We start from the raw sequence: 23,817 nt of genomic DNA, 5'->3' as shown, positions 1-23,817 counted from the left end.
CCTTTAGTGGGGTGTCCCATAGGGCCCGCTGTTGCCCCTTCTTTTTGACTTGAGTGCGTAGGACTCACAGGATCCCGACTAGTGCAGGGGCAGGCTCACTTGCGAGCACTGTAGCCCCTGCCCTGACCCTGTTTATAGGCTTCAAAAGACCATCTCCTCCTCGGATGACTGATTAGGAGGCACCTCTTCTGCCATAGGACCACTATTTGGAGCTAGTTGGTCTGTATTGGGCTCTTTAGACTTCCTGTTTAAATCTGAGCTTCTATAGAAGAAACGCTGTTTGGACAATAGAGTGTTCACAGTAAGGCCACATGGCTGCCATACCGATTTTAACAATGGTTGTCCGAGTTTCTTCATCTCTGTGCCTTTAGTAGTGGTATCAAACCTGAATATAGGACTGTGATCACAATTTCATGGGGTCTCAATCTTACTTCTGGCAGCTATTTGTTTGCCGGGCTCCGAGACATCATCAGGCGTGATAGATGCCACATGCCTCGGTTTTTTCTGGGGGTGCATCGGGCCAGATATCTCCAGCATGTTTTTTTGAAGACGTTGTTCTGGCTTCAATCTCCACTCTAACCACGATGGTGCATAGACCTTGGGATCCAGAAGCATCGGATGACTGCCGCTCGTTTACTCCACCAACGGTGCTACCCGAGCCTCTGTAGTTACCCGAGCCTCTGCCGTTCCCCACCCCCTCAATTGCTGCAAGACTGCACAGAGAATCCTCTGAGCTAATTGCAACAAGTTGACCAGGGGAAGTCTGCTGGTGACTGGTCTGTTTTTGATGGTGAAAGCACCACACCATTTCTTCATCTCTCAGGTGCCCCGGGAGCTTCCTGCACACTGGCGTATTTACCATTTAAGTTTAAATGAAAGCTGGCCAACTCCCACAGGATCACTGACCCCGGGAGGAAAAAGGGTCAAAGGTTGCCGTTAGCCCAATTGCAGTCACTTTAAACTGTCCAATGCAGCGTAATGATCTAAATGAAGGTGGATCGTGGACCTTTCCGACCTTCCAGTTACAGCTACTCTTTTATGGCAGTCAAGTCTCATACAGCAGTACTTACTTTAGTGGGACAAAGGGAGGCTCCTTCCTGCCTCCTGCTCCTGCCTGCAGACTGCAGACTGGTGCCACTCGATGTCCACTTCATGGCCGCTTCACGGTGCCACGAGATTCTGTATATCCTTACAGGGGGGTGGAGCTCTTCTCGCTCTACACAGCGTCCCCAGAGGATTGTTTGAAAACAGACACAGCAACTGAAATGAAATAATGCTGCATACTCCCACACAATGAAAAACAAGTAGCTCTTGCTGCAGACTGCTGCCACTTGATGTCCACTGTCCTCTTTTATTCATGAGCTGAGAAAAGGCTACTGTCCCTCCATGGACGATCGTCCCGTCCCAAAGCCGCTATGCAACGTAGCGACATGCAACTACAAGGGTTGAACCTACAAGTGACCTGGCCTAGACTGTCAAAGTTTGGTCCAGGCTGTGTTAAGGGCTGGTGAGTACTTGCATCATTTACTGGTGGCCCCCTGGCACAGCCATTGTTCTTTACGCACAAGAATACTGTAGAAGATGCTCACCTTAGCTGGGCTAGCCTGCACTCCCTAGCTATTCCCGAAACTCGAAAGACCCTCTTCGAATAGTGGGACACTGTTCTTCAACACCTCAAGCCCCTTCCTGAACTGCTACAGCTCCCTGAAGAGGACCTGCTTTCTCTCATTATGTACAACCACACGTTTTTAACGCACTACTGTACTTTTGAGCACAAGGCCCCCCACTTCATAGGGCTGGACTGCTTAAGTTAGGGATCGATTCTGAAGAACTTCCTAATGCTATATTTGCGTTAACATACCCTTCTGTTACAGGTCATGGCTGTGTTTTCCCCTTTACCGCATTAGGCGAAAAGTAACTGTATATATGTTAAATATTGGCAGGCGTGTGTGGTAACTGTTTTTTATTACTGTGGTTTAGTGGTGTTTAATTATAAGGCCTATAATAAATGTGTATTTATTTTTAATACATACACCTGTCTAAGCGTATTCTGTGGAGTTTTACTGTGTGTGCTTATTGTGGGATTCTGATCACTCTCACCGCTCCTGAGACTTAGTGTTGACTGCCTGCCAAGCTACCATGATTGGTCTGGCTTGTCCCGAAGGTTCCCCTATTCCACTAAACTAGGGTGGCCTTCTAAACTTCTGCCCACCAGGTCAGAGTTTAGAAATCCATCTTAAAAAATTGGTGTACAGCGGTGGAATATGATAAGAGGTCTTATCCCTGGTGAAATACCCATGTTACACTGTTGAAATACCCATGTTACACTTACACAAGAAACACAGTGACCTTAGTTTAAATTTTACTGTAAGCCAACTGCCTCACTTATAGCATGGAAGCAATTGCGAATGTAACTTTAAGTGCTTCCACGTCTGAGACACTAAGGACGATCTGTGCAGAAAGAGGCTTGTCAGCTTCTGGCACAAAGGCTGAAATGATCCAAAAGATCATGGATTGGCAGGGAAGCCAAATCACAGCTCTACCCTCTTCTGACAGTGCAGAAGGTGCTGGGGCTGCTTACAGTAACAGTACTGAAAGAACTGTTGCTGTCGTCATAGAGGAGACTGACGATGCTAGGGATGATGTGGCATCCCAAGTCTCTTTGGCTGGCTCCGGTGGCTCAGGCCATCCTGGAATTCGAGAAGCAAGAGGTGCTCTTTAAGTGGAGGGAGCTTGAATTTCGCACGGCTAAGCTAGAACTGGAGAAAGCAGAGAAACCTAAGGACAGGGATCACCAGTTGGAGCTTGCCAAGTTGCAAGCTACCAATGGCTCCTCTAGAGGATCTGATAATGGGTCTAGCTCCTCCTCTCATCCAAGGTTTCCAAAAGATCTCCTTAGTATGTATGATGACAAGAATGACATCATGGACTGGTTAACTGCATTTCAGTATGCATGTAAAGTGCAAGAAGTTGTGGATGCTGACAAGATTGCATGGTTGCTCAGTCGGCTGCCCCATTCTGGCTGCACTGCTATTATGGAAATGTCGAAGGCTGACAGAAAAGACTTTGCAAAATTGAAGCAAACTCTGGTCTTGAAGTTTGGGAAGACTCACACTCATTACTTGAAGAGATTTAGAGAGTATAAGAAAAAAGAATGTATGACTTCTGTGACTTTTATTGCAAATTCCTTAAAAACATGTGTGACTAGGTAGAGGGCTATCAAGTAACCACCTTTGAGAGTATGACCAAATTGGTCATGCTTGAACATATTTTTGCCTCTTGTTCTCCAGAGCTTAAGCAGCACCTGGATTACTCTAAGGAGTTAAATCCAAAGAGACTGGACATTGCTGCTGACTTATGGGTCTGACATAGAGTGCCCCATAAGGACAAGCCTGTTTCAGGTAAACAGGAGGAGGGAAATAAGCAGAAAGAGAAAGAGGGTGGGGGTATAGATAAACCTATGTCCAAAAAGGCCCACAAAATGTTTAATAAGGGGAGGGCACCAGAGTCAGGTCAGGGTAGTGGGACTAACACTCCCCAGCATGAGTGGTTTCTCTAAGCCTCCTTATGTGTCAAGATCCAGTGGGACTTGTTACATTTGTGGAGCCAGTGACCAGAAGAAGGACACCAAGCGTACGGGTAAGACAGTGGGGGTCCAGTCTGCAAGTTTGGCCTTCTCTCAATAGGAGGGAAAAGAGATTGCAGGGGTGTCCTTCCCTTTATAGACCTTCCCCACAGGTGAAGAATCTGAAGATAGACTAGATTCTTTGGAATATAGTAGTGCTGGAGCTTCTGCTCGCTCATGTCTCAGGCCTGCCCCTTAGTCATGTGTCCTCTGAGGATAGTCTTCAGGTATGAGGTGTAAGTGCCTCTATTGTTAGGAACACTGGGCCCATGCTTACTGACGTAGCTTCCTCCATGGTAAACCCACAGGGCCTTGCCAGAAGTCCTCTGAGGATACTCAGTTTCCTGATAGGCCCTCTCTCAATGTTCCTGGAGCACCTGTCAATAGAGCTGTGAGTAGTAAACTGGTCAGGGCATCTGTCAATATTAGGAGAACTGTTCCTAGAAGAGTTCTAGGTGTGATTAGTCTTCCAGACTTAGGTTCTGATAGACACTCACCAGACACTTCAAGCACTTGGTCTCAAAATCAGGCTGTCTTAGCCAAGCCTAAGGGAAAACATACTCCTAAGGGGAAACCCATGGCCAGAGGGGACAGAAGAAGAGACGGAGGGGAAGAGAACATTCCCCCTGTGTTACCTACAACATCTGTTGAGGTCATTGGTAGAGTCCCTATTCCAGGTTTGGAAAAAATACTCCCAGAAAATGTTAGATCCTACAGGGCTCCTGGCCTATATAGCCTGCTGGTAGAGGAAACCCCTAGGGAAGAGATCAATATGGGCCAACAAAGAATGAAACCATAATACCTAGACCTGTGGAGAAAGGCCTGCTGCTAGTGGGAGGCGTCCCATCCAGCGAAGTAAAGGATACAACAGGAAGATGGGTTACTGAAATGTAAGCCCACATAGCCCACCAGAGAAAACCTTGAGAGGTTGGAGGTTTCTCAAGTTGTGAGGACCTTCCTCCTACAGTTGGCATGTGACATTCCCCTAGTGGTACATCCTTGTGTCAGGATACCACCAGAGTGGTTTAACACATTTTCTTGCTGGCCCAAGATGGGTGTCCCAGATGAAACCCGCTGCAGGGGTCTCCCTCTCTGTCACCAGGTTGACAGAAGTGAAACAAGTATTCAGATACTCAAGAGCTCACTTTTAGGAGTGGACTAATTTGTACCAGAGGCAAGGCCTACTTTGTTTAGCCCTTTGGGCCTGGATACCTCAGGCAGTAGGCTGCAATTGGTGCTTGTTGATCACAACACCATATGCCTTAATGCTTACCCACAGAGAATGAATGCCAAGTCAGTCATTGATGTCATACTGAATGACAGTCCCAGAGGTAGCTCCTCTGCTGTGCTCAATAGTGGTCAGTCCCAGTGGAGGGGAAGTGAAGGGCCCTGTCAAGTGTTACTTAGCTGTCATCCACAGGTAGATGGTCTGTGAAAGAGAACTGTCAGATCTCTTATAAGTTTGATTGGAGCCTTCAGTGAGTTCCAGAGAAGGAGGTGGGACCTTCTCCTGTCAAACTTATTCAGTAAATCCCAGAGCAAACATGATTGGTCTGGACCTTGCCATGTTTCACAGCTTGGCAAGAGAAACTATTCAGAAGGCGTTGGTGGGCCTGTCCGGGTGTTGTAAACCCAAAATCAAGCCTCCAGAGGTGACACAAAGGGAAGACAGTTGCTGGTACTTTGGGGGGGGTATTCACTGAGTAGATGCCATCTTTGCCCCTCCTTTAGGTGTGTCTGGTGTGGCAAAGGAAGGTCTACAAGGGCAAACCCAGGAAAAACTACATTTCCCAGCAGCCTTGACCCTCGTGACTACAGCCTCAGCAGTCCAGAATCGCTGCCAGGAATAATCAGGCACACGGAGCCTGTGAACGGCTCGGAACGCCCAAGCCAACGCCCCAAAGAAGCACGCGTGCGCGCAAGGACTCGTGCGCATGCGCGACCCGCGAGCGCTTGTTCGCGCTCGATCCAGCTCCCGAGAGGACGCATTCCATTGAGCTCCTGCAAAGCCTTACACAGGGCTGACCTCGCTGCCGGAACATTATCTTCAGGCCCCGCGGCACCAAAGATAAGTGTATCATTTTGACTACCGTAGCGGAGCATGCTGTAATTACTTACCCGTTGAACTAACCCTTGTTAGAGGCTCCGGTTGCCTGTCTGACAGCCGGGAGAGCCGCGCAATCACTGGGAGATTCTGATGTCCGGAATGTTTTACTAACTGCATTCTACAGTGCACCCGCCGGTCGCGAGTGCTAATGAGCGAATTAACAGTTGCCGGAAGTACATGAAAGTCACACGCTAATTGTTCCCTTTCTTGCCAGGGGGATTTTGTCAGTTTTGACGCCCAGACACCTACGGGTCCACAGCTACGGAGCCGGCGGGCAGAAGAACGTACAGAGAACCCAGAGCTAAGTGCTTTTTTGTGCTCTATGTGACCCATTGTCAATTCAGTTGTGTTATTATTGTCAATTCAGTTGTGTTATAGTGAAATGTGTTGGACACAGTAAGGAGACCAAACTCTGTGCAGCTGCAAAACAGAGTGCGAAGGTCTCATTGTGGGTAACGCATGCGTGTGAGTTTAAACTCAGTGCAGTAGCAAACACTGAGTGCTAGGTCTCATCATGAGTAACGCATGTGTGTGATGCTGGTATAACTGAGTGCAGAGCCTCGTTAAGGGTAAAGCATGTTAGTTGCAAAATGAGAGCATGGATGTGTGAATAAGGACATTGGGCCTCATTACGACCCTGGCGGAGTGGGTTTACGCCAGCGTTATTCGCGGCGGACCCGTCCGCCCTACTACGAGTTCCCGTAGCGCCATGGAGCGTTTTCCGCCTGGTTTTTCCGGGCGGAGAAATCCATGGCGCTACGGGACCTTGTTGTTAATTACGCCACCGTAATTTACGGTGGCGTAATGAACGCCTTCCCCACTCCCATTATACCCTATGGGGCAAAAATGGGAATGGGGAAGGGTAAAATGGGGAATGGGGATTTACCGCCCCGCCAAGGTCGGAATGGGGCGGAAAATCCGCCAACCCCCATGGCGCTATCGGCAGCTTTCCGCCGTGCTCCATGGTGCATTTTGCACCGCGATTTCCGCCAGGGTCGTAATGAGGGCCATTGAGTCATTTCAGCAATTAAGCACAAAAGCAGCCCTTACCAAGCACAGAGTCAAGGAGCATGCTACCCTATTTTTCCCCCTTCCTGTCCGTAACCCTTTCCTAAAATTCAATCCGGTTACCCTATTTTCCCCAAACCTATCCAAACCGTGGACCCTAACCCTCTTTCCCCGTGGGGGTCGCGGTGGCCTGCGTTTGTCTGAATCCAGGCGCCAAAACCGCCAGGGGGAGGTAGGAGTTCTTGCTACTTCTGCATTGGGACGGACCTCGCCTTGACAGAAGCGCGAACCCACGTATATTACAACGCCCAAGTAGCACGGACTCCGCAGTCATGGAAGACATAGCATGCGTCCTGCACGAACTAAAAGATGCACTAGAGGCCACTAGGCATGATTATGCAACGTTAGCCACCAGGGTACAGGAACTCTCAGCTCAGGGTAGACTGCTTCCGGATGGGGCCCCTCCAACACCAGTACAGGTTCAGGTCACTACCGAACCTCCCATGCCTTTGGCTACCCCAGAACGGTATGGGGGAGATCCACAAAAGTTTTCCATTTTTATGACACAATGTCAGCTACACTTTCTAACTAAGCCATCTATATTTCGTTCGGCCCAGTCCCGTACTGCTTTTATCATTTCCTACCTAACCGGGGATGTCGCAGCTTGGGCTACCCCTCTTGTGCAAAAGGATGATGGCTTATTATACGACTGGGCAGACTTCCAGGAAGAATTTGGTAAAATGTTTAATCGAAAAGCAGCCTCCCTAATTCGAGATAGAGAGCTACTCACATTACGACAGGGAGGCAGGGACCTCATTACCTATGTGACCACATTCAACCGCTTGGTGGTGGAAGCCGAGTGGCCTCACGAGAAAAGGTTGGCCCTCTTCTACCAAGGGTTTAGGGAGGACTTAAAAGATTTAATTGCACAGATAGACCCTCGGCCTACCTCCTGCACTGGTATGATAGAACTAGCCTTGCGCTTGGACCATCGGCAAGGGGAAAGGAGGCAGGATAAGAGAAGATGGGACAACAAGCAAGCCCTATCCAGACCAGATTACTCACGTTCACAAACCAGTGCAAGCAAAACCGAAAGAACCTCTGAGTCAGAACCCATGCAAATTGGAACGATACAGGGACCATTCTCTAAGGAGGAACGAGAGAAACGGAGACGTGAAAAACTATGCATGTATTGCGGCAAGTCTGGGCATTTTGTAAAGGAATGTGGGGCCAAGCCGAAAACCTCTCCACCAGCGGAAAACGCCAATGCTCGCCAGTGAAGAGGGCGGATCTGTCGAGCTCAAGCCACCACGACGCCCCTACCCATGTCCTGGGTAACGTGACACATGCTCACAAAACCCATATTACCGTCACAGGGATCTTACAGACACGCCAAAAGGACCAGGTAGTTACCCTTATAATAGACTCGGGTGCTACAGGGAATTTCGTTGATGTCGATTATGCTCAGAAATTAGGGCTACCAGTAAACTCTAAAGGAATCCAGGAGGCGGTCTGTTCCGTTGATGGATCTCCATTGAAGTCAGGACCTGTGACGCAGCAAACAGGGTAAGAAGTATTAAACATCCAAGGGCATAAAGAGCTCATTAAGTTCGACATTATCGCAGCTCCCCAGTTTGCGTTAATCCTCGGTTTGCCTTGGCTCGTGATGCACAATCCAGTTATTGATTGGACATGCGGCACAGTTCGCTTTGCTTCAGACTTCTGTGGTACTCATTGTACTAAAGAAATGGATCACATAGTGCAGGTTTTGGGAGGCACACAGGGTATGGAAAAAGAACCACTGGAAGACCTACCCCAGGAATACCAAGACTACCAAGATGTCTTCAGTAAGGCGGCAGCGGAAACATTACCACCACATCGGGCATTCGATTGTCGGATAGACCTAGAGCCGTGACCCGCACTGCCATGCAGCAGGATTTACGCGCTAACTGAAGCGGAGAATCAACACCTCAAGGAGTACATAGACACAAACCTGCAGAATGGTTTTATGCGCCATTCCACCTCACCCATCTCCTCGCCATTGTTCTTCGTTCCCAAGAAGACCGGAGAACTCAGGACGTGTATCGATTATCGTGCAGTAAATCGTATCACCATAAAGAACAGATATCCACTCCCACTTATCCCAGTTTTGTTGGACCAAGTACGAGGAGCTACTATCTACACAAAACTAGACCTACGGGGTGCTTACCATCTGGTGTGGGTGCGTGAAGGAGACGAATGGAAGACTGCCTTTAGAACCAAGTTTGGACTCTGTGAGTATCAAGTCATGCCAATCGGTCTCTGTAACGCACCCGCCGCCTTCCAGCACTTCATAGATGAGGTCCTTCGTGGTTACCTAGACGTTTTTGTCGTGGTCTACATAGACGACATCTTGATTTACTCCCAGACCAAAGAGGAACATGGCCAACACGTTAGATCCATTCTACAACGTCTATGCGAACACCAGTTATTCGCCAAGCTTGAGAAATGTTCATTCCACTGTACTACAGTAGAGTTTCTCGGATTTGTTTTATCTCCCAAAGAAGTAACTATGGATACACACAAAATACAAACAATACTAGATTGGCCCGCTCCCCGAAACATCAAAGAGGTACAATCAGTATTGGGATTTGCAAATTTTTATCGAAGGTTCATCCACGGATTTGCCCACAAAAGTCTAGCTATCACTCGTTTACTAAAGAAGGGAAGAACTTTCGTGTGGGATGCCGAGGCAGAACAGAGCTTCAACCAGTTAGAAAAGGCCTTCACCACGGCGCCAGTTTTGCTACATCCAGATCCAACGTTACCATTCGTCGTGGAAACTGATGCTTCGAGTTGCACCCTGGGGGCGATTTTGTCTCAGCGAGATCAGGCAGGACACTTACATCCAGTAGCCTATTATTCGAGAAAGCTTAACCCAGCCGAACAGAACTATACCATAGCGGATCGTGAACTCCTTGCTATCAAGGCCGCTTTTGCAGAATGGAGACACTACCTACTTGGTGCAAGACACACCATCACGGTCCTAACAGACCATCGCAATCTACAATTTCTGAAGTCAGCACGGGCTCTTTCACTGCGACAGTTACGGTGGGCCATGTATTTCGCTGACTTCGATTTTGTTGTCACATACCGTCCAGGGCAAGAAAACAAAAAGGCTGATATACTCTCCAGATACCCAGAACCGGAAGTTTTAACCAGGGAAGAGGACACAGCGAAACATATAGTACCCCCAGCCAAAATCATAGGAGGTACGACTAACACATTGCTCGAAAAAATTGGTATGTCAATGTCTGCACAGGAATTACTGCAATGGGAAAACCCCGGTCTACAACGTCATCTACGAGGTGGAATTCCATATCAAGGAGACGCAGGCCTTACGAACTCAAGCTCTCAAGTGGTGCCATGACTCCCCTTTCGCTGGTCACCCGGTGGTTAACAAGACACAAGAACTAATCAAACGACATTATTGGTGGCCCGATCTTCACAAGGAAGTCCGAAACTATGTAACCCAATGCGAGGTGTGCGCTCGAAACAAGACAGATCACAAAAAACCGATGGGATTACTTTGACCTTTACCCACGCCAACACAACCATGGCATACAGTGTCCTTAGACTTCATTGTGGAGTTACCTCCTGATCAAGGCCACACTACAATTCTAGTGGTAATAGACTCACTCACCAAATTGGCCCACTTCGTGCCCAGTCGCGGGCTGCCTACAGCAGGTGAGTTCGTAGACTTATTCCTTCAACACGTAGTTCGACTTCACGGGGTGCCCCAACATATAATATCGGACCGTGGGACCTAGTTCACATCAAAGTTTTGGCGCCCCTTCTGTGAAAAAGTGGGTATCCAAGTACAAATGTCCAGCAGTTATCACCCCGAGACAGACGGGCAGACGGAGTGACTGAATCAGGCGCTGGAACAGTACCTTCGTTGTTTTACGTGCAGCGCTGAAGATGGTTGGGTGGAATCCCTATGGCTAGCGGAGCTAGCGTATAATAATTCCAAGCACACTTCCACAGGCTATTGTCCGTTTTTTGAGACCTATGGATACAACCCACACATACAACCAAGCAGCGCAAGTATACCTGATACGTTACCTTCAGTACAAACTAAAGTGGCTCACTTAACGCAAACCTGGAAGGCTATTCACCGGAATCTCCACATAGCTAAGAACACCAGTAAGAAATATGCTGCCAGGAAGCGTTGCGCTAATCCAGAATACAAAGTTGGAGACAAAGTATGGCTCTCAACACGACACCTACGCATGCCTGGGTGTCAGAAATTAAAACCCCGCTTCTTGGGCCCATTCGGTATCACCCAAATAGTCAACCCAGTCGCCATGCGGCTTCACCTCCCTGACCGCATGAAAGTCCATCCAGTATTCCATGTAGCATTGTTGAAACCTGCGGCTTCTCACATACGCATGAAAAGACCCCCGCCTGTACTGGTGGAAGGATTCCCGGAATACGAGGTTCGAGCCATCTTGAATTCATGAGTGAGAGGGGGTCAGTTGTATTACTTTATTGACTGGGTGGGGTTTGGGCCCGAGGATAGGTCTTGGGAACCCACTTCCAATGTGCATGCTCCTCGACTCTTACGCCTGTTCCATCACAATAACCCCACTAAACCAGGCCCTTCTGTGGGGAGGGGGTATACTGTTGTAAACCCAAAACCAAGCCTCCAGAGGCGACACAAAGGGAAGACAGTTGCTGGTACTTTGGGGGGGTATTCACTGAGTAGATGCCATCTTTGCCCCTCCTGTAGGTGTGTCTGGTGTGGCAAAGGAAGTTCTACAAGGGCAAACCCAGGAAAAACTACATTTCCCAGCAGCCTTGACCCTCGTGACTACAGCCTCAGCAGTCCGGAATCCGGAATCGCTGCCAGGAATAATCAGGCACACGGAGCCTGTGAACGGCTCGGAACGCCCAAGCCAACGCCCCAAAGCAGCGCGCGTGCGCGCAAGGACTCGTGCGCATGCGCCCCCCGCGAGCGCTTGTTCGCGCTCGATCCAGCTCCCGAGAGGACGCATTCCATTGAGCTCCTGCAAAGCCTTACGCGGGGCCGACCTCGCTGCCGGAACATTATCTTCAGGCCCCGCGGCACCAAAGATAAGTGTTTCATTTTGACTACCGTAGCGGAGCATTCTGTAATTACTTACCCGTTGAACTAACCCTTGTTAGAGGCTCCGGTTGCCTGTCTGACAGCCGGGAGAGCCGCGCAATCACTGGGAGATTCTGATGTCCGGAATGTTTTACTAACTGCATGCTACAGTGCACCCGCCGGTTGCGAGTGCTAATGAGCGGATTAACAGTTTCCGGAAGTACATGAAAGGCACACGCTAATTGTTCCCTTTCTTGCCAGGGGGATTTTGTCAGTTTTGATGCCCAGACACCTACGGGTCCACAGCTACGGAGCCGGCGGGCGGAAGAACGTACAGAGAACCCAGAGCTAAGTGCTTTTTTGTGCTCTATGTGACCCATTGTCAATTCAGTTGTGTTATTATTGTCAATTCAGTTGTGTTATAGTGAAATGTGTTGGACACAGTAAGGAGATCAAACTCTGTGCAGCTGCAAAACAGAGTGCGAAAGTCTCATTGTGGGTAGCGCATGCGTGTGAGTTTAAACTCAGTGCAGTAGCAAACACTGAGTGCTAGGTCTCATCATGAGTAACGCATGTGTGTGATGCCGGTATAAAGGAGGCATAACTCAGTGCTGTTTAATAACTGAGTGCACAGCCTCGTTAAGGGTAAAGCATGTTAGTTGCAAAATGAGAGCATGGATGTGTGAATAAGGACGTTGAGTCATTTCAGCAATTAAGCACAAAAGCAGCCCTTACCAAGGACAGAGTCAAGGAGCATGCTACCCTATTTTTCCCCCTTCCTGTCCATAACCCTTTCCTAAAATTCAATCCGGTTACCCTATTTTCCCCAAACCTATCCAACCCGTGGACCCTAACCCTCTTTCCCCGTGGGGGTCGCGGTGGCCTGCGTTTGTCTGAATCCAGGCGCCAAAACCGCCAGGCGAAGGTAGGAGTTCTTGCTACTTCTGCGTTGGGACGGACCTCGCCTTGACACCGGGTTACCATAAAGTTTCCTTTCAATAGTATGGGGGTCCTATTTTGATAGATAGAATTGGTGCCCTGCTTATGGCTACAGAGAAGGAGCCAGAGAAATCTGTATGTCTTCCTGCTGTGTGCCAAAGCAGCCCATCTCATAGCTTCACTGAAGATGACCTAGTGCCCCCTCACCTTACCCCAATTCAGGAAGGTAAGCTGGAGATTTTGCTGAGGCAATCTGTAGTATTTGGACCGCCCCAGCAAGGTACCAGTTTTACCGTCATTTCATGTCATAAAATACATTCATTCACACACTCAGGCATTCTCACATGGACACATTGGAAAAATAGGAAGAGTCAGGACAGTGACATACAGAGGCAACATTAGCCTATTTGGGCAAGTGCTGGAAAGTAGAGGAGTGCTGTACAAATATCCAAAATTACATTATTATGCGGCACTAACTACACAGAAATTAAAAAAATGTGTGGTTGTGAAATCGCAAAAGAGCCATGCAAACCCTGTCTAACTATAATTGTATTCATGGACCTTCATTGGAACCTGACTCATGAATCTTCGATCAAGGTATTAGAACTCTCACACAGACCAAAAACATAAATAGCTTGAAAATATGTGTGTATTTAAACTGACAAGCCTGTGTGAGTAATTGTGTGAGAAATGTTTAAAATGTTGAAAAACAGAGGTCAATGGATTGACAATAGAGTGATAGATATTCTGGTAAATGTGTGTTGATTTGAGTGTTTTTGTTTTACCGACATTCATCTATTGTATTTTGCTATCATTCTACTGGTTGTTCTAGCACAACCCACCTTCTTGGGGGTCATAGCTAACTCTTGCAGCAGAACACCGCCATTTCATCCTTCCTGAGTAATAGTATAATTAGATTCCTCTTATTAGACCTTGGTTAATACAGACAGCTGTGTTTGTGTATTCTGGGTAAATTTTGATTATATCAGCTAGCAAATGTGTGCTGACAAAGACAAGACATGTCTTCTGTTTGCTGCACTTTAGTAAATCACTCATCTCGGAAAACCATGGAAACTGTAAATAAGTGTTTGCTGGACGATATTTCCCTTGTAGCTTCCACCTTCACTGATGAAGTTACTTGTAGTTGTCATGAAAAACAGATTAATGTAATTTCCTGTGAACGTTTAGTAGAGGACAAGCTTTATGTATAATACTGTTGAGTGGAGACTTATAGTGTCATCTCTGTCTACACTGTACAAACTACATCCATGCTTGTCTCAAATGGAAAGGTTGGTTTAATGTGGTAGGCCCAAGCTTACACACATTCGCTAACCTGGTTCATCGGCCTTACAGACTAACCAAGTAAATAACATTGTAAGTAATTAACATTGTTAGACATCACCCATCCTCCCGTTGCCCTACACACTCCCTTAAAAAGTTTAGTTGAGGGGTCAGAAATGAGAGTGGAACACAAAGTGGTAATATTCTCAATATTAGTTATTTTATTAACAGAAAGGGGGTTGGGTAAAGGCCCAACTTTCCCTATCCTAACGTGAATGTCCCTTCCTATGAAACTAAGACTAAAGCAGGCTGACCTTTTGTCCAAACTAAATCTGACCCTCACACTAACATACAGAAGCAAAAGGTGCAAGGTAAATGTTTCAAGTTTCAACTCAACAGTAATGCGCAAAAGCTCAAACATACAGCTTCAACAAAAACAATCCTTGTGTCCAGGGGTTGGTTCCCTGCCCTTGGATTATTTCAGGAAACCTGTTCACAATGTCCTGTGTCACGACTAGTCTCTTAAAGGCAATACACATTTCTCTTTTACCCAGTACTCTCCTCAGGATGGCATATCAAATGTTCCTTCCATAACACTGGCGGGAATATAAAGAGGAAGTATCTCCTAGTCTTTCAGGATAGCAAAACAAAATGTCTTTTCTACAACAGGGGTTGGAATATGGCACTCTTCCTTACTTTTCAGGATGGTTAAACAATTGTCTGTTCTCCAATAATGATTGCAATATGGCAAAAGACAAATCTTTTCAAAGGCTCTGGTTGACAAAATGTCCAATTGAAACAACAAATTAATATGACAAAGTTTCTCTTGAACACAGAAATTCAAAGTGAGTTTCCTGGTAAACTCTGCTGTCAGGAAATTTCTCAACTGAAAATTCTTGATGTCCTGGTTTACTCTCCTCCAAGGAATATCCCCCTTTTAACTCACACAGATCCCCTTGTGTACTTTCCTGTCAGGAATGCTCTTATCAGGAATGCCAGATGCTCTTATCAGGTTTCTCTCTAACATTCACATTATTCTTAAGTATCACACAATTGTACTTCTTCATTAGTGTAACTTTGTTGACTTCAGTCACTTGTACAAATTTCCACCTCAATGACCTCCCATATATGAGGGTTTGTTCAAGCTCTGTCTGCCAACCTTTCTTTACATCTCTCTTGGCTCTTGGCAATGCTTGTTCCAGGTTCCCCCAACGGACATCTCATGTCAAGGGAATTGTACGACTATTGCCTCTTTGTTTCTCTCCCAATGTCTTTTGGCTTATGTCAATCCTGGTTCCAGGTTTCCCCCCAACTCACATCTCATGTCAGAAGATGTGTACCATATGTGCCCTTTCTTTTCAGTTCTATTTGGTCAGCATTCAAAAGTGCTTTCCAAACACTCTTCAATGTGTTAATGTTTTTGCACATCCCGGGGCCCCGTACTCGCCCAGGCTGACTCACTGGTTCACTGTGCAGCTGCCACAATGAGCTTGAGAGTTGCCAGCTAACCTTTCTGGGCAGAGTCTTATTTGGTTCCCACGTCAGCTCCTATGTCCTTCTCTGCCAGAACCCACACAGATCTGCAGGACTGCGTCTTCCCTGACAGCCCTGCTGTGCAGCGTTCACTTTCTCTTCAGCGGAGTTCCTCTTCTCTGGTGCTAAACACCACCAATCTACCAATCTATGTCTCTTATGCGCCCCATGGCTCTTCTCTGTGGGATTGTCTCTGCCACCAGGCTTGCTTCCTTCTCTGCACATTCTGCAGCTTTCCTCCTCTCTCCTTCTCCGTTCCCCCAGCTGGAGGTAATCCTTGGATATTAATGTCCTGCACAGCTGGTAAGGTTCTTGACAACTTGGCTGCACATTACTATTAGTGTCACATTTCCTCCACATAAACTCCTTGCTCCTCTCCCTCATCTCATTACTTTTCGGCCTTCTGGGACTTGGAGTCCAAGGAGATTTCCACTGATTTTAAGTTACATTGTTGAACAGTTGCATTTAAATTACAATCACCACAGACATCAGATGTTCCCTATGTTTTAGGTTAGGTTCCTGAGGAGGGGGCCCGGGTGGAGGGGAGATGCCAAGCTCTAGAGGAAGCTTCCTTCTCACCCAGACAGAACCCCTAGAAACCTCTCAGCCTGAAAGTGACTCTTCTACCCGTTGGAAAGTTAGAACCCAAATAGCAAAGGGGAAGTAGGAGAGGCCAAAGAAGAACCCACTTTGTGGAGGAACTCAGGATTGTCCCCTTTGCAAGAGAAGAGTCCCAGAGGATTCAGGTAAGCAGACTTTCTCTTTCAGAAATGGGCGGGGTTCCCTCCCAAAGAAAATAGCATCACAAAAGACACTGAGTGGGACTGGGTAAGTATAGAGACTGGCAAAGTTCAGGAAACAATTCTATCCCAAAAATGTAAGCCAGGCAGAATAGAAATGGAGGTGTCCTTCCCCCAAACAGGTAAAGGAGGCAGCAAAGAATTGGGGGAAAAAGAGCATTCCCCAAATCTGGTCTTTAATAAGTTGTACAATTTTCCTTACATATTACCGAACTCCGACACAGAAAATTGCTCACACAGTGTTGGATTTAAATATTAAAAGAATGGCCACAGGGCTGGCAGATAGCTCACACTAACTCACACTTTATTTGCACCATTGAGGAGAAAGAGGGTCAATTCTATGCACCAGTCAGGGTGAAGGGTCAGTGTGAATTATCATCTCCGATGTACATTGTATCCCAAGCCACTGTCCTGTCAAAAAGGCCATTGACCAACTAGACTCAGGACAGGAGGAGGGTCACCAAATCCCCCTCACACCATTTCCTGAACAACACAAAAATTCCGACAGGAATTATATTTCCGTCTAAGGGATTGCAGATCTGGATATAAATATTGGGCAACATTGATTAAAACAACTGGTGATAGTTGTGACTCCAGAGGGCACACCTTGTTGACTGGAGAACGATCTCCTGAGGAGGTTATCGCCTCCGATCAACTGTGTAAACAAGGTACTCTGGATCCAGACTAACCGACCTATAAAATAAAAAATTAGTACCAATTATGTAAGCATGAATGGTACCTGCCTTTTAACTGATCGATGGTCCATCAAAGTAGAATTCCATTTCAAGAATTACCAGGTCACAGACATCACTGTGATCTCTGTAGGAGAACAAACTGGTGATGGGAACCCTTCTCCATTCTTGAAAATCAACCTTCCTCCCAGTTTTAAGTGGCAATCTACGCTGGAAGGGAATACCCTAAACTTTTACACCAGTCCAAAATCAGAAGTAACACTGAGCCACATTAAGTCTGATGAACATTCTAAAAAAGGGTGAACAGTTGTTTTTCCCCATTCAGATAAAGGAAGGGGTGGAGCCTATCTTCACCAGATTATGCCTGAATAATGGATTGAGCATCAGTGAAGGATTATTTAGGAAACTTCCAAAAGATCAGACCATTCCCACATTGAAATTGATTGATAAATGGGAAGTGGGTCTAGAAACTCTAAACTCAAAGCTTCTCTGATTTAGCATGTGTATGCTAACAATTTCCATTGGCAACAAAAGCATAGAGCACAATTGTTAGGACGTTAAGAGAAGCTCCTTCCTCCTTTTATTTGGGCAGTGACATTCTCAACCGATTTGAAGTCGATTTGGATCTAATTAATGATGAAGCCTAGTCATGACTGGGAAAACATGTCATGATGCCTACTCCCGGGAAGCCAGTTCAGGACCAGCGTCCCCGAAAGCAGACATCATGTCCCCAGGGAGGGACCCATCAACCCCTTATAGGGGCTGTAGACATTGTCCTGGTGCTTTGGCGCTAGGCTCATAGAAGGCATCAGTCCTGGCACCATAGGCGCCAGGCTCATTATGGGAGTGCTTGGATGGACTTACCTGATGCAGACCATGCTGCCGGATCCAGACCTCCTTGAGGTCTGAAAGGGACTATTTTACCTATGGGACTATTTTACCACTCGGGCGTGGCTGAGGAAGAATACTTACCTGGAACTACTTTGGGGGCTATTTAAACCACGCCCAGACAGCAGCTCACGCTTCGCGTTGTTCTGCATCTAGCAGCTGGATGCTCACCGTGTCTGCTCCTGCATCCTGGCTCCAGCCACGCCCGCCTGCAACCTGGAACACCTGAAAAGGAAGGAAAGGAGAGAAAGGTGAATAATTGAACTTTACCTACCTCCATCCAGAGTCCGGAACCATCACTCCGACGATCCTGAAAAAAGACATTATTTTTAGATGCGCATCGCATCGCTCGCTGCAACGCCACGTTCCACTCACCTTCACGAGGCGCCCTTGGGCTCTTCAGCGACCATTGGCACCATCCGTCGCCTTTCAGCGCCTAAGGAGAAAAAGAGACAAAACAAAGGTGAGCGAAGGAACAGATTGAGGAAGGCCTGATTCTTCCACCTTAAGACTTACCTGATTATTGTTGGGACAATCTTTCCTCACCTCGGGTCGGCGCCGCTTCTTTGGCACTTCCATACCCCGGCCCCTAAGGGGAAAAAGACACACGCATTAGTGGGTGAAAGCAAGATCACTAAGGGAACCATCCATCAAAAAGACTCACCAGAGTTTACCTTCGGCGAATTCATTCCTCAACGCGGATTCTTCATCCTGCATCTGAAATAGAGAAAAGGACAACAGACAATTAAGGCTTCAACTTTTGCAACTGGATACTTACGGCCTCATATCGGAAAAGTCAAGCGCAGTTGAATACTCACCAAACCCGAGATCCAGTGAAGTAACTGAAAATCAACGCGCCCCTGCATCGGAAGCAGGATGGAGAGCTCGTCCTTTCAGACTCTAAGGTGAGACTCTACGGGGAATCGCGGAGGGGGTTGGAGGAGCGTGAGAGGGGGAAGGGGGAATCCGACACATTATCCAGCAGATAGTTAATCCCCTTTTCCATCTACAGAAAGATTCATCTACGGGCCAGACAGGCGAGGTTTGGGGGTCCGGTCCAGTCCGTCTTCCGAGACCTGCGCATCACCTTAGAAGAGGTCATAGCAGTCCAGAACAGGTTGACGCCTCCGTTGGAATCAGGTGAGCGTTACAGAACACGAAGCCTACCTACAATTTCCCAACCGGGCGCTATGGAGACTTCCGAGACAGACCAGCTGGCCCAGCTATTGGGGGAATTACGGGCTGAAGTTCATTCTGCTCGCCAGGAGACGAATGCCCTCAGGAGAGAGTTAATTGTATCTAAAGAACGAACTGATGATCTTGCCAGACAGCTATTACAAGGTCAGGCTGGTCAAACTCCTTTACCAGGTTCTGGGGGTAATTCCACCCCAGTGGTTTCAAATAACCCCGTGCAAATTAATCTACCTGGAAATATGCCACTGGTCCCATCGGAACATTTTGCCGGGGACCCCAAAAGGTTCGCCGTATTCATGAATCAATGCTGATTGCACTTCCTCTGCAGACCTGGGGCCTTCCCTAACGACCAAACCAAGGTCGCTTTTTTACTATAATATCTCAGCGGCAGTGCTGCGGATTGGTCAGTTCCACTGGTTATTCAAGATGACCCAATTCTTCGGAACTTTCAAGCCTTCCAGACAAGCATGGAAAGACTTTTTGCGCGGCATTCTCAGGGACAAGCCCTGGACAACGAGCTTCTATCCCTACGACAGGGTAACCTGGACCTCTTAGCCTATATTGCGACCTTTAGATAGGTTAATTGTGGAGACTGGATGGCCGGAGGATAAAAGAATCACTTTATTCCATCAAGGTCTACTTGGAGAACGTAAGGATGTCCTGGCCCAGGTCGTAAATCCACCCCAAGACTGCTCTGAATATATAGACTTGGTGGTCCAATTAGATCACAGACTTCAAAACAGAAAGGCAGATCGGTCCAAGTTTGAGACCCGGGTTTTGGTCAAAACCCATGCTAACCCCAAGGGTGCCGATGTTACAGAACCCATGCAAATTGGAGGGGTTAAAGGACTTTTAACTCAAAAAGAGCGTGAACGAAGACGGCAAATGCAATTATGCCTTTATTGTGGGGCTTCTGGACACTTTTTACGAGATTGTCCTATAAAACCGTCTAAGAAGGCGGTAGGAGTCGCTGATAAGAACCTGATGGAATCTGAGTGGGAAACGACCACGCCCGACAAGCGTAGGGGTCCGCTTGCCGAGCTTAAAAACGAACTCTCTAACCTCGCATTTCATCATGCCAATGGTCCTCGTAAATCCGAAGCAGCCTGGGCGGTTACATGCCATTAAGGCATACATCGATAGTGGGGCTATAGGAAACTATGTGGATCGTGAATTGGCTTCCAGGATCAACCTCCCTCTTTGCCCTAAAACCAGTAAGGATGTCATAACCACAGTGGATGGAACCGAAATCGCCTCTGGGCCGGTAACACACTCCACTACTGAAGTGACATTGTTGGGTCCAGACGGACATCGGGAGGCAATTGTGTTTGATGTAATCAAGGCTCTGCAATTTCAAGTAATTCTAGGAATCCCTTGGTTAGAAACACATAATCCTCGAATTGACTGGCGAGCAAAGAGGATAACCTTTCCAGATTGTGCACAAACCTGTTATCCAAGAAATCCAAATATTGGCCTAGCTACAGTAACCCCTGTCATTTTGCAAATACCGCCAGAATACCAAGAATTTCAAGACGTCTTCCAAAAGGAACACGCCAACACTCTACCGCCTCACAGGTCGTACGATTGCCAGATCGATCTATTGCCCGGTGCACAACCCCCTTGCAGCAGGATTTATGCCCTTACTGAACCCGAGAATCTTCATTTACGACAATATCTAGATCAGTACCTAGCCAATGGTTTTATTCGCCCGTCTAAGTCTCCTGCATCCTCGGCTTTATTCTTCGTGCCTAAAAAAGAAGGCGACCTCAGAACTTGTATTGACTACCGCGCATTGAACCAGATAACTGTTAAAAACCGATACCCTTTGCCTCTGATCCCTGAACTCCTTGACCAGGTGAAGGATGCCTGCATATACACCAAGTTATATCTCCGGGGGGCCTACCATCTGGTGCGAATAAGGGAAGGCGATGAATGGAAAACTGTCTTCCGCACCAAATATGGGCTATTCGAGTACCAGGTGATGCCTTTCGGATTGTGCAAGGCACCGGCTGCCTTCCAATACTTCATGAACAATGTCTTTCGGGAACTCATCGACGTTTGTGTTGTCGTATACATGGATGACATTCTTGTGTACTCCTCTTCGGAATCTGATCATAGAAAACATGTCAGGGCAGTTCTCGAGAAATTGCGCCAACACAAACTATTTGCTAAACTTGAAAAATGTGTTTTCCATACCACAGAAGTCGAGTTTCTTGGTTTCATCCTGACACCTAAAGGAGTCCGCATGGACTCACGAAAAGTGGATGCTATCCTCAAATGGCCATCGCCTAGCTCCGTGAAAGGTGTTCAAAGCATGCTTGGCTTTGCCAATTTTTATCGCAGGTTTATCCCAGAATTTTCTCGTGTGGTTCAACCCATCACTGCGCTCTTAAGGAAAAATAAACGTTTTGAATGGTCTGAAGAAGCCGAGCAGGCCTTTCAGGAACTAAAAGCTAAATTTACCTCCACACCTGTATTGAAGCACCCGCGCCCAGATCTCCCTTATGTCGTCGAAACTGACGCATCCACCTAGCCATGGGAGCTGTCCTGTCTCAAAGAGATCCCGAAACTAACCAACTGCATCCCGTTGCATTTTGGTCCAGAAAATTCTCGGCACCCGAGGTTAACTACGCAATCACTGACAAAGAACTGTTAGCCATTAAATCCGCCTTTAAAGCCTGGCGGCATTATCTACTTGGCGCTAGACATACCATCACGGTGATCACCGACCACCGGAACTTACAGTATTTAAAGACCGCCAAGGCTCAGTCATCTCGACAGCTCTGTTGGGCTTTGTTTTTTGCGGAATTCGATTTTGTAATCACCTACCGTCCTGGCTGTAAGAATGGCAAAGTGGACGCTCTATCCCGAATAGGAATGGGAGAAACTGATACTAACTCAGAACCTGTACCGATAATTCCCGAACAGAGAATTTTGGGCATGACTTCTTTACAAACGCTTGAAGACATTCAAGCTAGAGTTAAACAACTCCTGGACCCTACAGACTTACAGGATTGGGTACAAAAGGGATCTGACTTTACTATAAATAATGATTTACCTTATTTCCAAGGACGCTTATTTCTGCCACACAAGGAATTACAAGAGCTCGTTATTTCTCATTATCATGATACACTAATAGAGGGGCACCCCGGTATTGCCAAGACGGAAGAAAAGGTGAAACGACAATTCTGGTGGCCTTCTTGGCGAAAAGATGTTAAATCATTTGTGATGTCCTGTGGTGTTTGCGCCCAAAATAAAGGCCAAAAGAAAAGACCAGCCTTCAACCTTTAGACATTCCGCCAGCACCTTGGCACACCCTGTCATTGGATTTTATTACAGACTTACCTCCTTGTTCAGGCTATAACACTATTCTTGTTATTGTGGATTTATTTTCCAAAATGGCCCACTTCATTCCACTTAAAGGTTTACCTTCAGCTTCAGTTCTAGCCAAAGAATTCCTTGAAAATATTGTTCGTTTACATGGATTCCCGTCTGTACTAATCTCAGACCGGGGAAGCCAATTAATTTCCCACTTTTGGCGTAGATGTTGTTAATTGGCACAAATCGATGTAAGATTATCGACTAGTCACCACACTCAGACCGATGGTCAAACAGAGAGGACGAATCAGACCCTTGAGCAATATTTACGGTGTATGTTGCAGCAATCTGAAAGTAACTGGAAAGACATTCTTTGGATAGCCGAATATGCACATAATAATTCGGTACACTCTGGAACTGGGCAAAGTCCTTTTTATACTTTATATGGGCATCACCCTCGAACCTCAGACCTCGACTCGCCTCAAGGCCTCGGAATGCCCGCAGTGGACCATCTGCATTCTACAATTACCCAAGCCTTCAAAGAAGCAACTACACATTTACAACAAGCCAAGAGAAAATACAAGAAGAATGCTGACCTGCATCGGAGTGAAGCACCTCAGTACCAGATTGGGGACCAAGTATGGCTGGCTACCAGGCACTTATCGCTCAAGGGACCTCGAACTTTTAATCCAAAATATCTGGGGCCTTACTCCATTACGGCGATAATCAATCCAGCGGCCGTTAAACTTGATTTACCAGCTAACATGCAAATTCACCCTGTTTTTCATGTGTCACTTTTGAAACCAGTGCAACCTGGAACCAGACTAATCAAGCCTCCAGAACCCATTCAAATAGATGGAGAACCTAAATTCGAGGTGAAGAACATTTTAGATTCAAAGATGTTAAGGTCAAAACTTTTCTATCTAATCAATTGGAAGGGATACGGGCCTCAGGAGAGGTCGTGGGAACCCAGTGACCATGTACATGCACCTCGATTAATTAAGAAATTCCACCGGATCTTCCCAAACAAACCAAAACCTCCGGAGGGAACAATCTTGGGAGGGGACTTGGGGGAGAGTGCTGTCATGATGCCTACTCCCGGGAAGCCAGTTCAGGTCCAGCGTCCCCGAAAGCAGACATCATGTCCCCAGGGAGGGACCCAGCAACTCCTTATAGGGGCTCTTTGGACATTGTCCTGGCGCCTTTGGCGCCAGGCTCATAGAAGGCATCAGTCCTGGCACCATAGGTGCCAGGCTCATTATGGGAGTGCTTGGATGGACTTACCTGATGCAGACCATGCTGCCGGATCCAGACCTCCTTGAGGT

The sequence above is a fragment of the Ambystoma mexicanum genome, chromosome 4q, assembly GCF_040938575.1.
Source record: "Ambystoma mexicanum isolate Mex_15411 chromosome 4q, UKY_AmexF1_1, whole genome shotgun sequence".
Taxonomy (NCBI): Eukaryota; Metazoa; Chordata; class Amphibia; order Caudata; family Ambystomatidae; genus Ambystoma; species Ambystoma mexicanum.
The sequence above is the reverse complement of the archived record's forward strand: the minus strand, read 5'-3'. Positions refer to the sequence as shown.